Source organism: Gossypium arboreum, chromosome 13, assembly GCF_025698485.1.
Source record: "Gossypium arboreum isolate Shixiya-1 chromosome 13, ASM2569848v2, whole genome shotgun sequence".
Taxonomy (NCBI): domain Eukaryota; kingdom Viridiplantae; phylum Streptophyta; class Magnoliopsida; order Malvales; family Malvaceae; genus Gossypium; species Gossypium arboreum.
In genome coordinates this window covers 25,705,709-25,720,820 of record NC_069082.1, presented here as the reverse complement: position 1 = coordinate 25,720,820, position 15,112 = coordinate 25,705,709, and positions in this window count along the sequence as shown.

The following is a 15,112-nucleotide window of genomic DNA, read 5'->3' as shown; positions in this document are numbered from 1 at the left end:
TGTGGGGATAGTCGCTGCGGAGTATGAGCGTAGCGTTCGCTTTAAGGATGGACTCAGAGATGACCTTAAGGTGCTGATTGCTCCGCAGAGGGAGCGGGATTTCGCGGTTCTGGTGGAAAAAGCTAAGATAGCTAAGGAGGTAAAGCGTATTGAGAGGCAGAACCGTGAGAAAGATCGGAACCGTTTCCGGAGGGATTCAGGACCCTCGGGGGGTGCCAATAAGAATATTAAGAGAGCAAGAGTAGAGGAACCTGTGACAGCCCTAAAGTGACCCTAGTCGGAAAGCGGTTTCGGGACCGCTAAACCGAGTCACCAAATTATTTGGATGTGATATTTATGGTCTAAAATATGTGAATATGAATGTGTGAAAATCTTAAGCTTCGATTTAGTAAATTGCATGTGAATTTAGTCAAAAGGACTTGTGTGACACTTTTGAAATGTGATAGGCTAATCTACAAGGATCTAATAGTGCATGTAAACAAAAGGAGGACTTGCATGTCAAATTCCCCTTTTAATTGCTAGTGGCTGGCCATGACAAAGGATGATGGGCAAAACACGTCATAGACATGTTTTGTTGGTGCATCATGGGTGGAAAAATAAATTAAAGAGCATGGGCAAAGAAAGAAAAAAAATGGTCTCATCCATGCTCCCCCTCCCTTGCCGTGAATGGAAGAAAGAAAACAAAGAAGAAAAAAAATGTTCATCCTTTGATTCATCTTTTGGCGAAAATTTGAAGGAAAAAAGGAAGAAGGGAGTGAAGCATTCGGCTATCCTAGGTCACTATTAAGGTAAGTTTGATGTTTTGCCATGAGATTCATGTATATTTTAGTAGTTAGCTTGAGTTCTAACTAGCCATGGTTCCAATCCTTACTATGTCATGGAGATGATATTCGGCTAAGGTAAGATTGTGTTGATATCATTTGCATGCTAAAAGTGAAGCTTTGTAATGGTGCATGTGATGGTGTATTGATGATGAATGTGTTATGGAAAGAAATCGGTCTTCCTAAGAATATATTTGTGAATTTTATATTAGTAATAGCCAAAATTAAAGAGGTTTGATGTCTTGAACAAATGTTGATTATATGATTCAAAATGAGATATGTCAATGATGAAGTATAATCGGCCATGGAGGTAGCTCATTTTGGAAGTGTGATTGTGGTATATTTTCTTTGTGATTGATTATAAAAATTTGGCTTAAGTGAGGTAATTGGTAAAAGATGTGTTTATGATGTAATACATATGTTCTCATAAGCTAAGTTATGTATATGTGATATCTTGCATATTGGTTGTTATGGTAAGGTTTGAGATATTGACGTATGAATATGTTTTGTTTGTGGTTCGCAACTAATGGTTAAGTTGTTAAGTTACATGCTTGAGTAGTAAATATGTTAAGAATGGTTCTAAAATGTATATGGATGCCGTGTGATGGTGTTTGATTGGGAAGTAAATTGTTTGATTTAGCTCAAGAGCCTAGAGGATCAAAGTCGGATAAGGGAAAAGAGGAAGTAAACGAATAGCCGTGGATATCTAGTCGTCGACCACTTTCGAGGTAAGTTTTAAGCGATAAATCGTTGAGTAAATTCAATCATAATAGGGCATAATGAGTTGATTTGATAAGATATGATGTGGCCAAGATATGTCTTAAACCCAAATGGTAAGTTCATAAGTGTTTGGACTTGGAAATTTAAGAGCAAATTGTAATAAATTGCTTGGACAGCAGCAGTAAGGTGATTTTAGAAAATCACTATAAATTGTTGGTGTGGAATTATAGGCTGAAAAAATATGTAATCAAAGCTTAGTTGGTCTAGTTTCTTATAAAAGAGACCGTGGAAGCAAAGAAATTTCCTATAAAGAGATATTTAATGTTGTGCGGGACAGTGTCGGAATGACTCCAAAATCCCTGTTCTGTTTTGGAAAATCATTATAATTCGTACAAAAATGGTTATGAGATAAGATTTATATGCTTAGACTCCTTAATGAGTCTAGTTTCAAATGGAGTCAAATAGAACACATTATGAATTCTGTACAATGAAAAATTTGATTCGTAGTGAAGAGTGGTCAGATTAGTCAAACAGTGAAACAGGGGAAACTTTAAGAAAAATCTGGTATTGATTGGCCAAACCTAAAATTCTGAAAATTTTATGGGTGGAAGATACATGAGTCTACATTCGGGAAAAATTAACGGCAATTGATTTTGAGTTTTGTAGCTCCAGTTATAAACAACTTAGTGACTGTTGGTCAGAAAAACTGCTTGTAGTGAATATGTGATTTTGTTGTAAACTTTGATGAAACTATTTGAGTTGCTTATAAGCTATTGCTGAAATTGATGTACAAGAAAATATGAAATATGTATGATATACATATATGTGTGATAAGGCCGAATGGCCAATGCGATGAATGTGAAAGTGTATGTATATGTGATGAGGCCTAATGGCCGATGTGGTGAATGTGAAAGTGTATGTATATGTGATGAGGCCTAATGGCCGATGTGGTGAATGTGAAAGTGTATGTATATGTGATAAGGCCTAATGGCCGATGTGGTGAATGTGAAAGTGTATGTATATATGATAAGGCCTAATGGCTAATGTAAAATATATGTGTGATATGCATATGTGGTAAAGCCGAATGGCTAATGTGAATGTTGTAACATCTGATTAAATGTACATGAAACTTGGAATATGTTCCGGGTGAGACTCGATGACTACGTGTGGAGATTATGACCGGTAAGACCCGATGACTACGTGTGGAGATTATGACCGGTAAGACCTGATGACTACGTGTGGAGATTATGTCCGGTAAGACTTCTTTTATAAGAATTGCTTATAAAAATACGCAATGCTGAAAGGTTAAACAGTATGTACTCCAAGCTTATATGTGAGCTTGATTTAAACTAAACCATAAGGTAGTTATGTGATGTATACGAGAGCAATCTATGAGACTATTCCTATGATTATGATGAGATGTGCATATTTGGATAAAGGGGTGGTATGCCCGAAGGAAGAGTGAAATAAAATACGAACAACTATGTTATAACTTGATTGTTATCTGTTGACACTACTTGAAACTTACTAAGCATTGTAATGCTTACTCAGTGTACTTTGTTTCCTCTGTTTTATAGATCTCATTTGGAAGCTACTGAGGCTCGGGGATCGTCAGCAACTAGTCACACTATCACTATCCACTGTTTGGTACTGCTATGTTTTGGAATATCTTATGGCATGTATAGAATAGACTAGTAGTGAGAGGATATCTTGGTTAATGTATAGGACTACCCTTTTGGTGTAGGTCATGTACCCTTCGGTTTTGTGTAAATTCGGATAGCCATGCGAAAATGGCTTAGATATACTTTGATCATAGCATTATAATCGTTGTATGTTGTTTGTCAAGAGGTATGGAAATGTTGGTAACGGTTAGCCATGGGAATGGTCATTCATGATCACTTTTGGTATATGTATGACAAACTCTAGTTGATCCATGGAAGACCATGAAATAGGTAAAGTTTACCTTAAAAATAGATGCTGGTAGCAGCAGTGATGTGAATGTGAAAAATCACTAAAAATAGTAGAAAGTGAATTAAATAGTGAATAAATTATGTAGTCGAACCTTGATTAATCTATTTTCGTAGGAAAGTAACGAAACGATCATATGAACAGTATGTTAAGAGATATTTAAGTTTTCGTGAGACAGGGCCAGAACAGTTTCTGGATTCCCTATTCCGACTTCCGAAATTCATTGTAAATTAACCAGAGATAATTAGGAGTCATGCCATATATGTATAGATTCCTCTTTGAGTCTAGTTTCTATAGAAACAAACGGCATCAGTATTGAAGCCCTGTACGGGGAGATATCCAATTCGTAACGCACGAAGGTCAGTGTAGTCGATCCCTGCAACAGGGGAGAATTTAACTAATAAACTGTACTAATTGGCCTGACCAATAATTCTAGAAAAAAATTTGTAGATGCATATATGAGTCTAGTTTCAGGGAAAAATTACGAAACTGGTTTTCGAGTTTTAGAACTCAAGATATGATTTTTAAAGTGATAGTGACGCAGTTAGCTAACTGCCTAGAAAACATTTTAAAATGGACTGTGAAAGTGAATGGTTTAAGCCGTTAACCCCTCGTGTCCGATTCCGGCAGCGGACTCGGGTACGGGGTGTTACAGAACCAGTGCGAGCAGTGCCGATGAATGTGGATAGACCACCCATCTGTAGAGACTGTGGTAAGGTACATTTGGGCGAGTGTAGGGGCAAAAATGGAAATGGAAATGGTTGAGGTCGAGGGGTGCCTGGCAGGGGTGCCAGAAATGCTCAGGCTCGACAGCCAGCGTTGGTGTATGCGGCTCGTCGTCGAGAGAAGGGTGTCGCACCTGACATCATAACTGGTACATTTTTAGTTTCTAGCATGCCATATACTGCTTTGGTGGATATTGGATCTACTCATTCCTATGTTGCATGTGCCATATCTGGGTCATTGGGAGTGCATTTTGAAAATATAGTGAGTGGGGTATCTATGTTAAGTCCTTTGGGCCACTAGGTTAGGGTAGACAAATTGTATAGGGATGTACCCCTAGAAACTCAAGGTAGGATCTTTCCTGGAGATCTAATGGAGTTGTCGTTCAGAGAGTTTGACCTCATTCTAGGAATGGACTGGCTTGTTAAGCATAGGGTGACTTTGGATTGTGCTGCAAAATGAATGGTGTTAAGGACCACGGAGGGTGAAGAGGTTATGATGATAGGTGAGCGAAGGGACTATTTGTCTAATGTGGTGTCGGCATTGAGGGCCGAAAAGTGGATTTGAAAAGGTTGTGACGCCTATTTGGCATTCGTAAGCCAGTCGGAAGAGAAGGGATTGATAGTGGATAAGGTCAGGACCGTAAAGGAGTTTCAAGATGTTTTTCCGGAGGAACTTCTGGGATTACCTCTAAGCCGAGAAGTGGAGTTTGGAATCGACTTGTTGCCTGGAACGACGCCAGTGTCTATCGCACCGTATAGGATGGCACTGAAGGAGTTGGTGGAGCTAAAGGCACAAATTCAAGAGTTGTTGGATAGGTGCTTTATTAGGCCAAGCGTGTCTCCATGGGGAGCACCAGTGTTATTCGTGAAGAAGAAGGATGGTACAATGCGGATGTGCATTGACTATCGCCAGTTGAACAAACTGACCATTAAGAATAAGTATCCACTACCAAGGATTGACGATCTGTTTGACCAGCTTAAGGGGGCTTCTTTATTTTCTAATATCAACCTTAGATCTGGACATCATCAGTTAAGGGTCAAGGAGACGGATATCCATAAGACGGCATTCAGGACTCGGTATGGTCATTACGAATTTCTGATTATGCCATTTGGGCTGACGAACGCTCCTGCGGCATTTATGGATCTGATGAATTGGGTGTTTCAACCATTTCTGGATCAATTCGTAGTCATCTTTATTGACGATATTCTGGTATATTCTGAAACGGAAGCAAAGCATGATGAGCATCTCCGTATAGTGCTACAAGTGTTAAGGGAGAAGAAACTTTATGCAAAGTTCAGCAAGTGTGAATTCGGTTGAGGAGGTAACTTTCTTAGGACATGTGGTCTCTCTTGAGGGATTAAGGTGGATCCTCGAAAAATTGAAGCGAGCTTTGGAGTGGAAGCCCCTAGGTCGATGTCGAGATACGGAGTTTCCTGGGATTGGCAGGATACTACAGAAGGTTTGTGGAAGGTTTTTCGGTGTTGGCTGCACCTATGACTAAACTCATAAGGAAAGGGGTACCATTTGTATGGACTGAGACCCAGCAGGAAGCTTTTGAAAAGTTGAAGAAAGTTTTGACTGAAGCACCTGTGTTAATTCAGCCGGAGTCTGGGAAGGAGTTTACTGTGTACAGCGACACATCACATGTAGGTTTGGGCTACGTGTTAATGCAGGAGGGTAAGGTGGTTGCATATGCGTCACGACAGCTTAAGCCTCACGAGGGGAACTATCCTACTCATGATTTGGAATTAGCAGCAGTGGTTTTTGCACTTAAGATTTGGAGATATTACCTGTACGGAGAGAGGTGCATTATATACACAAACCATAAGAGTCTTAAGTATTTGTTGACTCAGAAGAAGCTGAACCTTAAGCAAAGGAGAGGGATTGAGTTACTTAAGGATTATGACTGTTCAATCGAGTATCACCAAGGAAAGGCTAATGTGGTAGCCGATGCTTTGTGTCATAGAACCGTATCTAATCTGAGAGCAATGTTTGCTCGTTTGAGTTTGTATGATGATGGTAGTTTGTTGGCTGAATTGCAAGTAAGGCCAACCTGGGTGGACCAGATTAAGGAAAAGCAGTTGGAAGATGGGTCTTTGGTTGCTCGTTTTCAACAAGTTAAAGAAGGGAAAACTTCTGAGTTCGGTTTAAATGGTGATGGAGTTCTGTGTTTCCGAGGAAGAATTTGTGTTCCGAAGGACTCTGACTGGAAGCAGACAATATTGAAGGAAGCTTACGGGGGACTATGTGCCATGCATCCTGGAGGGAATAAGTTGTATCATGACTTACGGGAATTGTACTGGTGGCCTGGACTTAAGCGAGAAGTGACGGAGTTTGTAGGAAAATATTTGACGTGCCAACAAGTGAAAGCTGAGCATCAATTACCTTCTAGACTGTTGCAGCCGGTAAAGATACCACTTTGGAAGTGGGAGAGGGTAACCATGGACTTTGTGAGTGGGTTGCCGTTGACACCATCGAAGAAAGACTCAGTATGGGTGATTGTGGATAGGTTGACCAAATCAGCCCATTTCATACTAGTACGTACCGACATTTCGCTTCAAAAGTTAGCCAAACTGTATGTGGCGGAGATTGTACGACTTCATGGAGTCCCAGTTTCGATTATCTCTGACCGGGATCCCAGATTCACATCTCGGTTTTGGAAAAAGTTTCATGACGCATTGGGGATGCGGTTGAACTTCAGTACTACTTTCCATCCCCAAACTGATGGTCAGTCAGAAAGGGTCATTCAGATTCTGGAGGACATGTTAAGGGGATGCGTGATTGACTTTCGAGGTAGTTGGGAGGACTACTTACCGTTGGCAGAATTTGCGTACAATAACAGTTATCAGGCAAGTATTCGAATGGCACCGTATGAAGCACTGTATGGTCGAAGGTGTCGTACACCTAGTTGTTAGACGGAGCTAGGGGAGCGACAAGTTCTTGGACCGGAATTGGTGGCTGATACTGAGGCTAAGGTCAGAATAATTAGGGACCGTTTGAAAGAAGCATCTGATAGGCAAAAATTGAATGCAGATTTGAAGCGTAAGGAGATTGAGTACTCAGTAGGGGATATGGTCTTTTTAAAGGTTTCTCATTGGAAGAAGATATTGAGGTTTGGTAAGAAAGGCAAGTTGAGTCCGCGGTTCATTGGGCCTTATCGGGTTTTGAAGCGAGTAGGCCCAGTAACTTATCAGTTGGAATTACCTCCAAGTTGGACAGGATTCATGATGTTTTCCCTGTCTCCATGTTAAGGCGTTACCGTTCTGACCCTACTCATATCGTGCCGGTTGCAGAAATTGAGGTGCAAACTGATTTGACTTTTGAGGAGGAGCCTGTGCAAATTTTGGATCGAGATGTTAAGATTCTGAGAAGGAAATCTGTCCCATTAGTAAAGGTGCTTTGGCATAATCATGGCAGAGAGGAAGCTACTTGGGAGCCAGAGAAGCCGATGCAGCAACAATACCCTCATTTGTTCGGACCAGGTAAATTTCGAGGACGAAATTTCTTTAAGGAGGGTAGAGTTGTAACGCCCCAATTTTCGGGAATTTTAAAAATGTTAGAAAAATTTAAAAATTCTGTGTCCTGTTTGTTTGTCGTAGGATTAAGTACGGTAGTGGGCCTCTAGAAGGCCCAAGCTTAAGGTAAAACCCGGTAGTTTTAATTAATTTTAATTCCATAAGAAAAAAGGGGTTCTGGTTAATTGGGCTTTTTGGTATTAATTGTGTAAAATAAATCACAAGGAAGCATGTGGTAAAGTGGCTAAGTGACGCCACTGCGAATACTATAAGTGGCGTGTGGATGATTGGGAGGACCCAAGTTTAAGTCACAATGACAGCAAATAAGGGATTAATTTTTATGAATGGAAAAGGTAAGTAGTGGAACTGAAGTGAAAGTCTATCAGGAGAGGATTTAGGAGTTGATAAGGGATAGGATTTAGGAGCAGATAAGGGAGGAAATCTAGGAGCTGATCAAGGAGCAAGAGGTGGCCGGCCAAGGGACTTTAGCATGGGAATTTCGGCTAGGGTTAGTGCCAGTATAAATTCGGCATTAGTGGTAAGTGGTGCAGTTTCCTGACCATTCTCTTTTTCTTTTCTTTTTCTCTTCTCTCCATCCACTTATTCTTTTCTTCTTCTTTTCTCCATAGCCGAATCCTTCAGCCACCCTACTCTATACCACCTTCCTTCCATTATTTTTAAGACTATAGTCGATTGCCTCAAATCTCGAAATCCCGAAAACTTGACTCCTTTTGTATCGATTTTTCCCTAGCCAAATCTCTTATTTTTCTCATCATCTTTGGCCGATTCTCTCAACCTCTAAACCCCAGGTTTCTGTCGAAAATACCACAAGTAGAAACCTTCATATTTTATCTTTCTTTACACTTTTGCAAAAAGCTGAAACTCCCACACTATCCTAGGGACATAGCCGAATACTGAGATCACTGAGGGTTCGACTTTTGTTATCGTTTGAGGGCTTAGAACTGTATTAGAATCAAGTAGGAACTAAGGGGGAACGTTGACTGGAGGAATTGGTGGTAAGTCTTTCCAACTTAGTCTATCTTGCATATTTTAAGAAAAGCCGGAATCCCTAAAAGGTTAGGGAGGTTGTCGTTTTTTGGACTTGTAGCCCTAAGGGGTTGTGATAATAGTATTATTTTGGTAATAATGTGATTAAGAGGCCGTTGATCAAGGGCTTGGACAAGTGGAGCGAATAGATCTAGATCGAGACACTATTTTCGGCAAAGGTAGGAACACTAAGGCCTAAGGTGTTGTTGGCCGAATATGGTAAGAAGTTAATATGTAGTTCGTTTCGGTAGTAAGATTAACGTGGTAGTATTATAATTGTAGGCAGTTCATGCGTGGATCTCGTCAGCGAATCGTCATAAAACAGGTGTGTAACTAACACCCTTTCATAGACTCGATCGGCAAAAGCCGAAAAGCCAAAATGCCGAAAAGTTGGTATTTTGGGAATTTGCGAGTGTGCGAATGCTCGTAAGATAGTTGGGTTTGTATGTTTGGTATTCTGAAGGTAATAAACTGCAGTACGTGCGATTTCGTGCATTTTGATAACTTGGGCTTAATGGGCCAAAAATCGGGTTCATGGGCCAACGGGGTTAATTCGGTAAGTATGCGCGGTAAGTATTCTGATAGTACGTAAATGGATAGGATATGCATGCAAACCCGAGAAGTAGCTAAATCACTACAATACCCTTATGTATGAAAAATTACCATGATACCCCTAGGTGTAAATGACCAATATGCCCCTAGGGTTAATTTTGTCTGAAAAGCATGTTGATTTAAATCTGTATGATGTATGCCATGAATGAATATTTGTTGCATGGGGACATGGGTTATATTTTGGAGGAAGCGTCCTGGTGGCTATGCCACAATTATCTGATCTGGTGGCTCTGCCACATATTTCTGTTAAGGTGGCTCTGCCACGATTATCTATATCTGGTGACTCATCACATTATGCATTATGGCGACCATCTTTGCATAATTCTGTGGCATGTATCGGTTGGGTGGGTCGAGTAGTCTCCCCACATGGTGAAAGGATGGTATGGGGGTGTACATGGTTGGATATGGGTTGGGTTTTGCATATACATGAAATATTTGATCTGATCTGTTATGGGCCTATGGGCTTAATTCATGATTCGCTCGGGCTAAGGCCAATTTATTCTGTTTCTGTGGTTTGAGCAGATATGGGCTATGGTTGGGTTAATTTTACACACTGAGTTTCTCCGAACTCATCCCCTATTTTCATCCATGCAGGTAATCCGCAGCCATAGTGGGCTTGGAGCTGCGAGGGATTCAGAGTGGCGACTCGTTCTACAATATGGATTTCTTCTGGTGATTTGGACTTCAATTTTCTTTACTTTGATGATTTGGGTTTTGTTATGTAATAAGGTCGCTTATGATTATTTTTAATTGGGTTTCGATTTATAACTTATCATGATGACCTTAAATTATATTAACTATCAAAATGGGCTAGATCTAGGGTTCGTTTTCCAAAAACATAAACTGATTTCAAGTAACACGATTACAAACAAGGCTTACGCTATGATAACGTTTACAAACTTAAATACGTTTTATTCTAAAATAGACATAATTTCAATGGTAACCTAAAAATATACGCGATGTTAGAGTGTGGCAATGGCGGTGTGCATGTCTAGGATTGGATCCGAAAGAGCTTGGTACTTAAGCAGTCCGATGGACTCACCTCCTTTTCCCGGTTTCCTACCTAGTGCACAGCTTCCATTCACTTTAGCCCTTAATGAATAAATCCTTTAAACATCAAGTACGATTTTCTGAACTTAGAACGGAAAAATGTTTTTAATGTTTTTGATGTGGCACGTCGGATCCGGTCATAACGTCTAGGCCGGGTTTGGGGTGTTACATGCTTTCAACTTTCATGAAACACTTTCATAAAACTTCTCAGAATCACAAACCGAATTCACCTCGTATATCTCTTTCCAATAACCTTTGGACTTTAGCACACAGTGTAGGAGCATATCGTCAAGATCTCAGTTACTCTCTCAGGAATTCACATACTTAGTTATTCTGTCAAATAAGAACTCTATACATACTGAAATGATCATACGGATCTTTTCCAGACAATCAACCACAATCCAAATAACATCTTCCTTTTCAGAGAAATGACATTTCTGATACGAAATCTATAGTAACTCTATTTCATTATTACACTCTCACAATTTACTGACTGTATTAGTCCTGAATACACTTGATGCTTAGCTTACTTGCTAACAAATAGATATCTGATCATGATTTCAAATATCATGGTACATACTCATTCACTATCACATTTCTAAGCTTCTCGATTTCGCAAGGAAAACCCCGCTTTAGCATTTAATATAGCTAAAATTAGACCGTCATCAAATAAGGTCAATCAAGGAACCAGTACTCACAAAATAAACAAAGATTTTTCTTCCAGGCATCTGTAACTATAATTGCTTTCTCTAAGATTAAATCAATAACTTGCTCGAAATCTTTCATCACCACAAACCATTAACATTGTTTTAAATTTTTTATCTTTTCTAGGACATTCGATACTTTAAATTTTTGGACCAGGAAGCACGTGACATTTCCCATTGAACACACGAAGTCATCCAATTCTCAACACAGACATAATGGCGATCATCTCTAAATCACCAGTCTAACTATTCTTTTTAATATGACATTAATCGTTTGAAAATAGAAACTATCTTTTTATATTCTTGTACTAAAACACATTCCAATCTGTTCAATAGTACATCAAAAATATCACAAATTCTTTACTCAACTTCCAGAATCATTGCTTCGGTTAATAATACCTTTAACTGTTTGGAACTTTATTAACACGAATTTGACTACTCAAACTTTCATAAATGCGTTAACCTTTTAAATCCAAATAACTTTAACTCGTAATAACATTATTCAGTTAGAGCAATCCAATAAGTATATCTCTATATCATACTTTCTAGAATATAATTTCTTCATTCAGACTATCCGTCTATATATATACTCATGAATTCACATAATTTATTGCTTTAGCTGAGGACATGCTTAATTACATATAACTCAAACTACATCTCAACAAAACAGCTTATTCTGATAAAAACAACTAGGTTGATTTCAACTATGGAATAATAACATATCATTATACTCTTTTCAACTATATTGGCTCTAGGAAACAAATATCCTGATTGAATCCATCGACTTTAATCAAACTTACTAGCTCTGGAATTTCCGTCGTAGCAAAGATAATACACTTTCTAAATATGCATTTAAGACAAAACATCATCCAGCAGATACAGAAGAATAGTCTCACATAAGTTTTCACCATTAGCTTTTATTCTGAACATACTAGAATAGAATCCCAAAGAGAGAGATAAAATAATACAGATCATAAACCAACCAGACTAATAGTGCTTTTGACTAACATTAGAGTTAGCTAACATTCTCGCAACATAAGAACTTTATCAAAAAATGAACAATCACACACATATCTCTAAGAATAAGGAATATATAGAATATCTAGAAGAGGTCATCATAATTTATTCAATCATAACAGTTACATATAGACGCTTTACAATTCAAACATTATTTCTCTGACTAATTCTGTTATCATAAACCCCGTATTATTCTATTCACTAACGAAAATCAATTCGAGAGGGATTTCAACAAACACTTACTTTAAACTCCAGACCTAATTGAGTCGATTAGCTGAGACTTACTTCTTCTTTACCTGTGACACTGCATAGTCCGTATAATCCTTAAAACAATCTGATATTTCTTCTAAAACTGAGTTCATTTGTCACACTATACTCAACTCTATTTTCATTACTAATTATTTCACCACTGAACTCTTTAGTTTCCTACTTACAAACTTATTCAACATGATTCTCGTGAATTTTCGTCATAAAAGCAACACTGGTAATAGAATGAGGTCGTAAAGTCTCTAACTTAACTCTCATAATTACACACATATGACTTAGCATTCATCATTAATGTCGTACCATCATAATCACATAGTTCACTTAAAGTAAATTATCACACTTATTCATTTTACAAATGTTTTCTGTCATCCATAATTTCAAATAGTGAATTTACTTACTCAAGCTCAATATTAATATCTAATTAAATTCCAACACTTAGCTTCAATTTTACTTATCATCATTTGCCAAATTAGAGAATGTCTTACGGATTGATTACGTCGTTTACTTGATGCCATTGTCCAACTATGGTCTTACATGTCATTACAATGCCATAGCCCAGCTATGGTCTTACACGTACTCAAATGTACTGCCATGGTCCAACCATGGTCTTATCCATCAATTTATCACTGAACGATCGTACTTATCTCCTACGTTCTACTCAATTTGATCTTCTACTTCAATTTCCATACCATTATAACATTTAGGATTCCATAACAAAGTCATAAAACAAAACATTATATATTCTCTAATTTAACAATTAAACATGAGATTCAACTATATGGACATACTGATTATGCATTATTCAGACAAGTGTACATATACACACATTCCGTCCATTGGGTAAGCTTACTTATCATATTCACTTAAACAAATAGATAGGGCATATAACATCATATGCATGCCATACAAACATGGATGGCTTATCACCATTTAAATTTTCATTTCATTCCATGTTTCCACATTTCTCAGCTTATAGTTATCTCATTTCGTATATTAACACATACGTATCACGAACTTCTTTTCATACTTTTCCAAATTTTAACACATCATAGGTACATTTCACTCATCTCAATATCATTTTCAGCATTATCAAAAAATTAGCTCGGTTGGAAGTCACCTCTGTCTTAACAAAACAATTTCATTAGAGTTGAGAGATATCACACTATCACGAGTAGTAATATGGCATGTATAGCTAGACTCACAAACGCTAGGTTAGTCCGAGAACCGACTAAACATAGCTCTGATATCACTAAATGTAACACCCCTTACCCGTGTCCGACGTCAGGATAGGATATTAGGCATTACCAGACTTAATCACAATCACACATGCATAATCAAGCCATAAAATTTTGTTCAATTTAAAACCACATGCATGTCGTCCTTTATATGGACTTAAGAGGCCCAAGACATACATCGGGAGTAGTTTGGGACTAAATCGACAACTTTGAAAACTTAGGAAATTTTCCCATAAATCAGGGCCACACGCCCGTGTGGATAGGGGTATGCCCGTATGGGTAGGCCATGTGGTCACACACGCCCGTGTCCCTAACCTATGTAACTCTCTATCCATTTATGTATGAAAAAATGAGGTTACAAGGCCAAGGCACACGTTTGTGTGTTCAAGCTGTGTGATGAATTAAATTCTCGAAATTAAATACAGACTTCACAGGGCCTGGGCACACACCCATGTCCCATGGTCGTATACCTTGCAAGGCCAAGACACACGGTCGTGTCATAGCTCATGTGGTCAATTTCAAAGCTACTTTCCAAGCCATTTGCCACCCACTTCTGCCCACATACATACACACTTCATATGACACCAATTCAAGCATATTCTTACTATCGAACATCCACAACTAAGACATTACCATGTCAACCACATGCCATCATTTTCATACATACAACATCAAACTTAGTCACTCAACAACATAACCACTTGGACACATTCAACCATCACTCATCAAGCAAATATAAACCACCTCATAAGACATTGGCATACACATGAATAATAATAAGATCAACATAAGCCATCCTTCATGGCTATATATACAAATTGGAGTATTAAATCATCATAAGCCAATAAATAGAGCTAAATAATATAACATATAAACAAAGTGACTTAGTCCCTATACATGCCATAAGCTTAAGAGGTTTGTATTCACTTTTACCCCACGATGATAATTTGATAGTGTGATAGCATCTCCGGCGATCTCCAACCCGAGCTAGCTTAGTGACCCTACAGGACATAGGAAAAAGAAGAGGTAAGCTATATAGCTTAGTAAGTCCATATGAAAATAATGAGCAATTTATTAACATGCTTCTACTAATTCTCATAATATGGTCTCAAGGTAATAAAAGCATAATTGCACTTTTTACTTATGTTCATGTCAAGCTATCTTCCTGGGTCATAGTCACCAAATTATTTATAACTGGAGCTATGGAACTCTAAATTAAGATCCGCTAATTTTTCCAGAAACTAGACTCGCATATAATCTTACCATCAAATTTTTAGAATTTTTGTTTTATCCAATAAGAACAGTTTATTCTTCAAAGTCACCCTTGTTTTCTGTCTGACTGTTTCTACACTTCTTCACTAAAAATTAATTATCTCCTCATGTGGGATTTGGAAGATGCTCCCGTTAGTTTTTTTTTTTTGAAAGTATAC